We start from the raw sequence: 11176 nt of genomic DNA on the forward strand, positions 1-11176 counted from the left end.
TTGTGCATTATCTAAAGAATTTCTCCCAACTGAGGAGAACATGCAGAAAGCACAGGACTCGCCTACCTAATTACACTTTCCAATTTCCCCCAATGTGCATTTGGAGATGGGTAACACTAGGAACAATATTACATCCACTGAGAACTGGACAGAATAGCTCTTGGACAATTCTAGCCAACAAAACTTAAGAGCACGCAAGCAAACATAAGCCCAAGTACAGGAAGGAACTGAGCACAAAAAAAATTATATTTTTTCTTCCTATCCAGTTTCAAATCAAGCAGCATTTCAGAAGCAAACATTCCAAGACCAATCCCCAAAAAGAGAACAAGAGAGCTAAAAACACAACCTTCACAGCCACTATCTGCAACTCAGCTAGAGAATTGAAGACTGTATAAAGAAAAAAAAAATAATGCATGTAAGAGGAGAGCAGAAAAAGTATGATTCACAGATGACAAAGGACAGCATTTAATCCATAATATAATGCTTCCTCTGTGGCAGACCTAACTTCCTCTTCTTAAATAATGTCCTATTCCTCAAGACTATAAAAAATCAGCAATACACAGAGGGCACAAATCAATTTTTTACAGAACGCGGAGTCATGGATATCATTCCAGTGCTTATCCTGCTCATCTTTGGAAAGATAAAAGATCAGTTAGTTACAAACTGATTTTCCAAGCATGATCTGTAAAATATATTAAGCATAGTGGTGATAAAAACATGAAAACTACATAGTTATCAATCTGAATTCCATTAAATACCAGGCTACTGCATGCACACTTGATGATAGGAAGATCGACGCTATTTACTAGTGTTGAAATACAAGCTGCAAACTGTATGTTCAAACTAGTTCCACGTAACTACATAGAAGACTCTCGATACACGCAGGACCAGACTGCTGCTATGCCCCTGCCCCACCCTGCCCCCTGGTGAAATGTTACTAATCACATTACAGATGCAAGCAGAACTTCAGAAATTACAAAAGAAATATTAAGTAAACTTAGGACCTTAGGTCCTTTTACTGGACCTTCAATTCCCCCACAAAGTGGCGTTCTTTAGTTTAACAGATGACTCCATCACAGCACTAGTTATCCACAACGAGTCATGTCAGGCAAAATTTTAAATTTGCCTTTTCCCAAAGTAAACAAATAATTTAACATTTTAACTGGTTACCCATTTACGTATTCCAAATTCTATTAAAAGAAACCAACTTCATACCTTAGATACCACTGTTTTTATGTCACACTGGCTGTCACTACAGTCCAAAAAGTTCAATACTTCATTCAGTTTGAGCATTTTGGAAAAACTAGACATGATAAAAGGTGATGATTTAAGATGCATGCTTTATATACATTATCCAGATAGAAAACAATGTATTTAATCATACTGAAAAAACGAGAAAAGCCCTACTTTTGAATATATGTTAGTTTCATGTTCCTGTCAATAATACTGCCTGAATCATGCTAAAATACCAACATTTCAAGGAAAGTAGTCCAGCAAAAGTTATTTTAGGAATTAAGAAGCAGCTGCTGAATTTATCAGTAGGCTATGCCTTCCCAACTCTTATGGCATATCATAACATAGTGAAAGCATGCGCAGTTGTAAAACCAGATATTTAAATCCATACTGGAAGGCAAAAAGAATGCAGACAACGTAAGGTCAGCTGCAACTTTTAACTCTTTCTTAAGAGAACAACTGATCCTTTATCTTGCTTTTCAACACACTCCCTAAAGTAGAAAATAAAAAATTTAGGAAGCTTTAACTAGAACTACACAAGACATATCAGTATCTTGTAATGTTTTACCATATTTTATGAGATCACATATATACAAATGCTGTTCTCAAATGTTCACAGCCTGTCAAGAATTGTACCAAAGACAGACTAACCTTATCTCAGAAGGTTAATAATGAGCACACAGAAAACTGAAGAATTCTGGCCTTCTACTTTCAGGTGAGGTACAGTTTAAACAAAAGGAAGATCATGTACCTTCCAAGACTGGTGGAAGGGCGGGGGAGGAAGGGAGGGAATATGGAGAGGTGGAATCCAAGTTCATGCAGTAGGGTGGTTTTTTAATCTCTACAAAAATCAAGAAACTAAAGTTTTAGGAAGACATTGCTTTACAGCACATTCTCTTCTTTACAAACACTTTAGACCTATTTTATTACTATATTCAGTTTCACTTCTCATTTCTCAAATGCTAATGCACCTTTGACTTCACAGTGTACAAAGATAGGAGGTTGGCCCAACGTCACATTACACAAGGACGTAATGATTCATATTGTCATCTGCAAAATAAGAAAGTATACGTTTCACAAGAATTAATGGAGAAGAGTAATCATCAGAAGGTACTAGATATAAGGAATAATTTAAAGTCACATGTAATACAACAGCATGCCTCATGTACTGCACTCAGATCAGTCTTTAGGCCAGAAAGCAAGCTACAGCAGTTCATTTAAACTCTTTTCGTGACAATGACAGGCCTTTACATTAAATCAAAGTAATTTGTGTCAAGCAACAATGTTTTTTTCCTACACTACATGTATTTTAAATTTAAAGGCCACACAAATCTAATATACTTTTGAAGGATCTAGGCCCAAGGAAAAAAAAAAAAAGACACATAAAATCATTCCCCAGACTTTTGGGTGTAGCAGTCTATCCAAGCTAGCTTCCTACATGACACTTGTAAATAACTACCTGGTACTTCAGGAGGATGAAGATCAAGTCAGACCTCTTCTCAAAAAGAGAGACGTCCAAGTCATCATTTTTCAGAAATAAAACACCAGCGAAGTTGAAAGTGCACAGTCTGAAGATCTTTGTTTGCTGTACACTGGACTTTCAACCCCACAATGCACACTAGTCATTCCAGGAATATTCCATTCCAGCTGATAAAAGATAATTTAAGATTTTTCATTACCAAGTAGTAAGCACTAATTATAAGGCTTTCTTTTTTAATTGTTGTTGGTTTTGAGGACCTTCTGAAGTTTTTGCACAGATTCAAGCTACACAGAAAATAGCAATATCAAAATAAAAAAGTTTCATTCAAGCTAATCACAAGCACTTGAGTGGGGTTATTTTGGGGTTTTGTGCTATTTTATTTTTAACAAGAAAGTCTCTGATTTTCACTAACTAGGATAGCAAGCACAAAAGGTTAAGCTGTATGCTGCACTATCAACTGGACTTTAGTTAATACAGAGTAGTCTTCATAAAGACACTGCATGTTTCACTTGAAGAACTGTGACGTAGATATGTGGTTCCTCCTAAAAATTTCACTCATTTCCCTATTACTTCAATTTTCCCCTCTGCCAGCTGCCGGAAAGAAAGACAACATTCACGCTTTTCTATGGGACCCTCCTTCTCCTTCCACTTAATTGCTGAAAATGAGACTTCTCACTTCCACTTAGGTCTCTAATCCATAACAACTGAACATTTGTTTACAAAAATAATTCCTTTCCTTCCTCCCTGGGCAGGAATTCACTGGTGGTACTCACATCAATCTGACAAATAACCTTTCAGTTTCACAGAACTGATCATAAGATATCACTAAGTTACTTATTGATAGACATACCTGAGTAGAAGTGAAAGAAAAATTGTGCCACGCAGCTTCAGGCAGAGTCGTTCTCCTGATCTGCAACGTCCTCAGAGAAAGGCCAAAGGAATTCACGAGCTTTAGTCACTATTACTACCTTGCAAAATTATTAGTAAGTGAAAACTACTGGCTTTTCTCTTCTCCCCATAAATAAAATGCCACTTTCTAATAGATACAAGTGCTTTTCTTAAGCTCTCAGGCACAAGTACCGTTAACTAAAATACAAACTACTGGAAATGTTGGTCACTGACACACACAACAAACTTGCAGAATGCTTTTCTGGGAATAGCGTGCAATCATCCATGCTTCTATCAAAGCCACTCAGAACTACATGTCCAAGTAAAAGGTCATTTTCTTGTGCATTAAAGAGATAAGTGATCACTTCCTTGGAGAACAGAGGTCTAAGGCATTTTTCTTTAAAGGCTCAGAACAACTTAAAGAGTTTTTTCACTACAGGAATTATTTTTTTTTAAATGCTCTCTAAAATTTATTTGTGTGAAAGGTCTTTAGTCACCTGTGAAGAAGAACAATTACAGACACCTGGAAAGTCCAAACTTGCATTGGTATATTAAAACAGATTCCAACAATGATTAACTCTATTTTGAATGGTGCAACAAGATCATGGTGATCCTTTTAGAAAAGAGAAAAGCAGGAAGCAAGAATAAATAAATGAGATAGCTAAGGATAAATAAAGAGAGCTTGGAATGCTTGGCTTCTGGCATGGAATCAAAAATCCTATGCAAGATGCCTCATCACTATACAGGCATGAACTAGGCAAGTCAGGATGAAACAGAAAACAAGCATACATTAGCGGGAAACTGCCTAGGAACAGCCAAGAGAGCAATACCAAAGACTGAGGCTTTATTTTAAGTCCACACACAATCCGTCAGTAATGTACTTCCCATAGAACAAATGTGAGGAACCTCCCTGGGTGGTGAACATTGTCCTCACTTCTGAAGGAAGCTAGAGCACATATGCCATTTATTTCACATAGGGTGTTTTCTCCTTGTAGACACAGAGTTTCAGAGTTCACAAAAATTTAAGAACTTCAGATCTTAAAATATCTTAGTGTATTCTCAGCAAATGATACGAGAAAACCTGAGGGAACACTGTCATAGTCATAATGAAATGGTTTCATGTTTGTTAAAGAATACTTCTATTCCCTTCAATACTTCTTGTTCTAAACCACAAAGAGGAGGAGTAAAAAGCAATGAGCTCAGACACAAAGGAGAAAAAACACAGGATTAAAATTAAGGTAATTAGTATGCAAGTACAGTATTGCTGTAAAAAAAAACAAACTTCCCATGCCTATTTCACCTTTGGAAGATCATCATTAAGCTGCAAATTCATGAAATGTTTGAAAATATCTTGAACACTTACTGTTTTCAATATTGACCTAGAACCCATCCCCCTTTTTGTAAACCAGCTTGCCTAAATAAGTATAGATAGCATTTGACATCTAGATATGAAAATGAATTCATTTACAAAATCATGGTGCAAAGTATTTCCTACAACAGATTATGTTAGATACTTGGATATACCTGGATAAATGGCTTTTAACACTCATAAGATGCAAATAGCAGCCTGGAAAGGAGTTTGTCCTTTTTTTTTTTTTTTTAATGCTTTTACATCCCAGAGACAAAAGAACCTTTAATTTTGCAAAACTATATAATCACGGTCTAGGCAGATGTACACAAGGATGTAGCTTCTCTTCCTCTCTCAACAACTCAAAGGTAGAACCTTTCACCGCAACACATCACCCCTTCAATTTTACCAACTTGGCACACTGTGGACCATGCTGTAAACTGGATCACAGAACTTACAGGCATCAAATCTCACCAGTCCCTTATTTTTAAGAGCATTTTTAACACACAACAGTTTAGCAATCACTAAAGCTAAATAAGACTTAAGAATATTTCTGCCAGGAAAAGTGTAATGGAAAAAAATGAATTGTCTCTAATTTCAATTGCGTCTCTTAATCTCTAATTGCTCTTATTAGCACCATTTCATTAAGTGACCTACTAGGAAAAATACTGAGTGGAACATACAGTTCCTGAGACTGGGTCAGCGCTGTCAAAGATGCAAGTAGGGAGAAGTGCAAACCTGTGACTACTTCAGGCATAACAACACATGGAGCAACTTCATTTCCACCAAAGTACCTGCACATTTGTTTTGCTAATGCTATCTTCTATAATATCTACAACAAAGTCTATCAGTGACATCTCATCATGAAGAGATAGAAAGAGGAGAGAGGGAAAGCCAGCAAGCACGGACACAAGCTGTTGCCTTCTGAACATTTGTATTTCCACCAATGTTGTATCACAAGAATCAATTCAGCAACTTTTCAACAAGTAACTATATTACACATCTCAACTCTAAGCACAGTGCAGTTACCCTTCAGGACAAAGAGATATGCCAGGTCCTACAAACACAGCAAATTACTTTTCGGGGAAAGGGAAGGACGAGATGAAATAATCATAGCACTGGCAGCAGCAAAGGACCCAACACCAGCAATAGGCAGTGGACTTCAGCTCTCACTACCACATGAACAGCAGTTTCTGCCAGTCCCCACGCCATTGCTCTCAAAGCTTTCTGAAGGGTAAAGTTATCAGTGAGGATGAAGGATGCCAATTAGTCTCCCTCCAGCCCCTTTCTGCATACATTTTATTTAGCATATTTTTTCCACTTCATACGTGCATTTGAGAGAAATGATAAAGTTCCCTATTTTACTTCTCCAAAACTTTTTTATGAGGAAAATGAAATACTGACACAAGTAGTAAAACTGATGAAAGGCACGAAACTGGAGAATCATGTCACTTTTTGCTGCTGTTTCTTTCAAATCCTGATCTGCTAGAAATCAGTTATTGTGCTGTAACAAATAGTAGGAAATAGTAAGGTGGTTTGGACCTGTGTTTAATATAGCTTAAGCAAAAGAGAACTGTTTTAGTATATGAACACAACTAAACATTTAAATTGACAGAGTACTGACACCTTTAGACAGTACAAGACCATTTCAGCAGATGTCAAATACAACAATTAGAACAACACAACATCAACAGTCCAATAAGGAATGATACTCAAGATAATTTTCACACAAGATGAGAACAATCCTCATCCATTCTCTCTATGCAACATCGGTGCATTTCTACCAGCAACAACTTCAGTTCTTCAACACTTTAAAATATTTATTCAAGAAAAGTAAATATATCATAACAGTTTTGCTACTGTGTACAGTAATCCCCTCACTAGACTCACTATAATACTTTTGTATAAAAACTTTCACCTTACAGACTGCTCTCCTAAAAAGAAAGACCAGAGACAATGAAGATTCAATCACTTTTTTGATTACATCAACTTAATCTTAAATTATTTTCTGTGACAAGAAATTCAGTAACAGGTAAAAATTATGTTCTACGACTAAAGTTTTGAAACCATTTTTATAGTAGCTCTGGAATTCCTCCTCCCTCCTCAGTCCTCTCTATAGAATTCAACTCACTCATTATGAAAGAAGTGAGCAAAAATTAATTTTCCTAATATTTAACCTCAGATCAGTTTCAAATTCTTGTGCACATGATCTTCCCTTATACAATTACTAACAGAGTGACACCTCACAGAACAAGATATTTCAAGTGCTTTTCATTAACAGACTTACAAAAAAAAAAAAAAAAAAAAACAAAAAAAAAATTTCATGAACAAGTCTTTACTGGACCAGGTAACACACCTGAACTCAAAATTATTCTTCCTGAAGGGCTCTTTACAGTGAATTGCAGGGACTAGATTTCCAAGATTGCTGAGTACCATAGCTACATGTAAAGTCAGTGCAAGTGCTTAACATAATTCTGACTAAAAAAAAAAAAAAAAAAAAAAAGCTCAACAAAAATATTATTCTATGTAGCATCTAACATTAAACACTTCAACTAAAGCCTGTCCTAGCAAATAAATAAAAATTACTACTTAGGACAAAATAGAGAACTGACTTTAACTCATTGAAAAGTCAAAAAATATCATCCAATGTATCTGGATCAATTTGCCTAAGAAGTATGCTGCAGATATGTTTCCTAGTCTTTGTAAGATTTTCAACTATGAGGATGATTATTAGCAACCAGAACCATCGTGGAATTTTACTTGTCTTTCTCACAGGGACGGATATGCTTAATTGGATAGTTATTAACAATTTCTAATATTAACCTCTTGAAAATAATATGCCATTTTCAATGAACACAGTTTTTAAGTGATGATAATGCTTGCAGATTAACAAGAATAAACTTAAATCCCTTGCCAATCTGAAGAACGATTATAACAGGCAATTACAGTGCAAGTTTCTTCTCTGGTATTCCCTAACCTCATAGACATTCCTAACAGCCGAGAGCATTCAACGCACATATTTACTCAAAATCTGTGACTGACAACTCTGATAGAGGTATTTGTGAATCCTTTTTGAACAAATACAAGTTTGGTTTTTTAAGTTACATTTCCTTAAACAAAATGAACATTACACATAGAAACACGTTAAATGTGACTATTCAGCTGTCTGCTGCCATTTTTACATACTACTAAGCCTCAGTAATAAATCAGATCTGGATTGCCCCTTTTTATAAAGCTTCTTTATATGAGATTGCCAGATTCAGCTGTAAATTAATACATGTTTTCTCCTAGCAATTGCAGAGAAAAGGTGTGAAACATCACAAAATAGGCATCCATAAGCATTCAGTTTATTGTTGGGGGCCGAAATATAAATTGGACATTTCTGGCTTTGGCAAGTGCCTGTAACAAGTTCTAGATTTAATCAGCAGAGTCAGATGTTACTGGGAAACTATGAAACATTATTTCAGTAGTACTTGAAAATTCGGTAATAAAACTACTGTTTAACATGACAGAAAAGGCAGTGTGATTATTTTGCAACCTTCAGACTCATTTGTAACAAAGAGATTTGGATTTTTTTACTATTAAGAATGTGATCTAAATTACTTAGCAGCTAGGATCTTGAGCACTATTCTCCTTAGTATTTGCCTAACTGGCTTAGTCACTGAGATTTAACTCTGTCCCAGTTTGATAGCGTTTTGGTTTCTTCCCCTCCAGTGGCTGAAAGACATTTGAAGAAGGAAGGCAAACTGTATAACCAGTAAAGATCAGATTAATACAGCATAAAGATGTCCAATTAAGAGCACAAAGAAGTAACCATTTCTGGCTAGAAAAGCTGGCTGATTTTATTAAAAATCTTGATGCTGAAGGAAGAGATAAATGAGCATATGTTCATATTCTTGCAAAATTCAAATAAAGAAACACCACAACAGCTTAACAGCTACAAAATTTCAGTGGTTTTGTCGTACCCTTAATGTACATCAGTTTGGGGGAAGGTAGAAATGAGACCATATCCACATATGCTGATACTCAGAAGACTGAGACACTTGAAAAATAAAGCCTCTTAAAATCAATCAAATTGAACCATTACAAAAGTTACCATCGCAGTCTCATACACTCCTTTAAACCAACAGGTGTTCTCTGTACCATGGCTTACCTTATGAAGAATGAACAGGCTGCAGTATACAGGAAGTTCAAAACACTTTATGCTAATACACTACTCCCCTGGAAAAAAACTATTTTTAAAGTCAAACCTGAAGGCAGTGGCCTCAAGATATTACACAAGGAAGGCAGACTGACAAGTATATAAAATTTGTCAGTGCTCCTTTTCACGTTACTTTTTATATTCTTTTGAGAGACTAACAACTGGTACACTACATTGCTTTCTTGAACTGTGGCTTATCTCTTAAAAATACTTTCCTTTCTGTGATCCCATGCTGAGTCAGAGAAACAGTGGGAGAAAGACTTTTCATCGCATGTTGTATGAGTCTAAAAACCAAGCCATTTTAAGGAAATATCTGAAAACAAAATTTGTTGGAGGGCAGTAAATTCCTTAATGCCACTTACTTCTCTGTTCTATGAAAGCAAAAGTCTCCCTACTGTGCATTTCTGTAAGGTAATATGTGTGTCCCACCAATAGAAAAAAACACATACCAACTTAAGTGCAGAAAAACAGTTCCATATTCCACTATCCATCACACTCACCCAAGAAGGATATCATTATATTAAATACGAACACACCTACATCTTTATGTGTAAAGTATTCCTTACAACTGGAATTTATGACCCATGCTTTTGATCTTCAAGATGATTTAGCAAGTGATTTTTCTGTTCCTCTATTTTAATAGGAAACTTCTCACCAGAGAAAAGCTGTTAATCAGCTCACAGAGTGTAAAATGGGCAGATTTGCAGTTTTAGACATATTGTTTCAATAAACATCTAAATTCATTCATCAATAGAAACCAAATTAATTTTTCTCCTCAAAGGTGTTTTACAAGCTAATGTGGCCTTGTCTGGAGGACAGGGGAAGGCAAACAGACAAAAAAAGGCAATTTGTTTAAAATGGAGTGGGTGTGATTCTACAGTAGTTCCCCATTTCTCCATCACATGAATGGCAGTGTAAAGATATTAGCCATATGAAATACCATACTTGTGTATACCTGTGCTCTTCCAACAACAAAGGAATTATACTACGCATACAGCCGTTCGTCCCTTTCTGAATACCTATAACCCAGTAAAAACATAAAAAGACTTGAAATACTACTAAAAATTATGAAATTGCTAAACACACAGATGCCTATTTTCTGCCACACAAAATAACATCCTAAACAAATAAAACCTTCCAAAATGACCAGGCAAGTCACTGGTTTCTTAAAATAGCTGTCATTAATAAAGGAGAAAAAGGACTATACCTATATGAATTTTACACAGGTCACATGACACTCATGTATACACTCCTCCTTCCCCTCCCAGCATCAATGATTTTCCCCATGAAAAAAAAAAAAATGTATATATACCATTCGCCCCATCTTCATGGAAACCAATGCAGACACCAGCCTTGCTTGGGAGGCTCTCCACAAACCAGCCTGCCCGCAGCAAGTCATACAGCTAAAACGCTTAAGAAATTTCAGGTCTTTTATATATATATGATTTTTTTTTTTTTTTTAAACAAAACACTGTAACGAACAATCCTTTCTGCACCAGGAAAGAGGGGTTTGAGCGTGTTTTGTTCTCTGGGTCGCACAGAGAGACTTGGCGATGCCTGTGCAGGGAACTCGCCTGCCTGCAGCTCCACAGGGTGGAGACTCACCCAAGCTGACATTGTCTGGATGCCACCGACTACATCCCTCGCGCATCCCCGGCTCACTTCCCAGCCTCTCCCGAGGCATGCCTTACACAGGGAAAAGCCGGGGGGAAAAAACACACAGGCACAGAAAAACCCTCCACCGGTCATCAGCATTGCAAAACCGGCTTGAAAAAAATCAGCGGACGATGCCTAGGGCGTGGAGGGGCACAGGGCACAGACCGAGGGGCCGTTAAATCCTCGCCCCTCTCACGCTCCTTCGCTCCAGTCCTCCCCGCCCAGCCCCCGGCGGCAGCGATCCCTCAGCGGCCCCCGCCCCGCCGCCGGGCTGGGGGGAAGCGGCAGGAAACGCCGCTCCCTGCCCGCCCCCCACCCCCCACCGCCCGGCAAACGCCCGCCGGCGCTCCCCCCCCCCCCCCCCCCCCAA

At 37.3% G+C, this 11176-nt stretch overlaps 1 protein-coding gene across 1 annotated transcript in view; it reads right to left on the bottom strand.

Moving 5' to 3' along the window:
- Window positions 1–11176, bottom strand: part of LOC106895157 (ras-associated and pleckstrin homology domains-containing protein 1-like) — a 100838-nt gene that overhangs the window by 84499 nt on the left and 5163 nt on the right. The window lies entirely within an intron of this gene.

The sequence above is a fragment of the Calidris pugnax genome, unplaced genomic scaffold (genome assembly GCF_001431845.1).
Source record: "Calidris pugnax isolate Ruff unplaced genomic scaffold, ASM143184v1 scaffold103, whole genome shotgun sequence".
Lineage (NCBI taxonomy): Eukaryota > Metazoa > Chordata > Aves > Charadriiformes > Scolopacidae > Calidris > Calidris pugnax.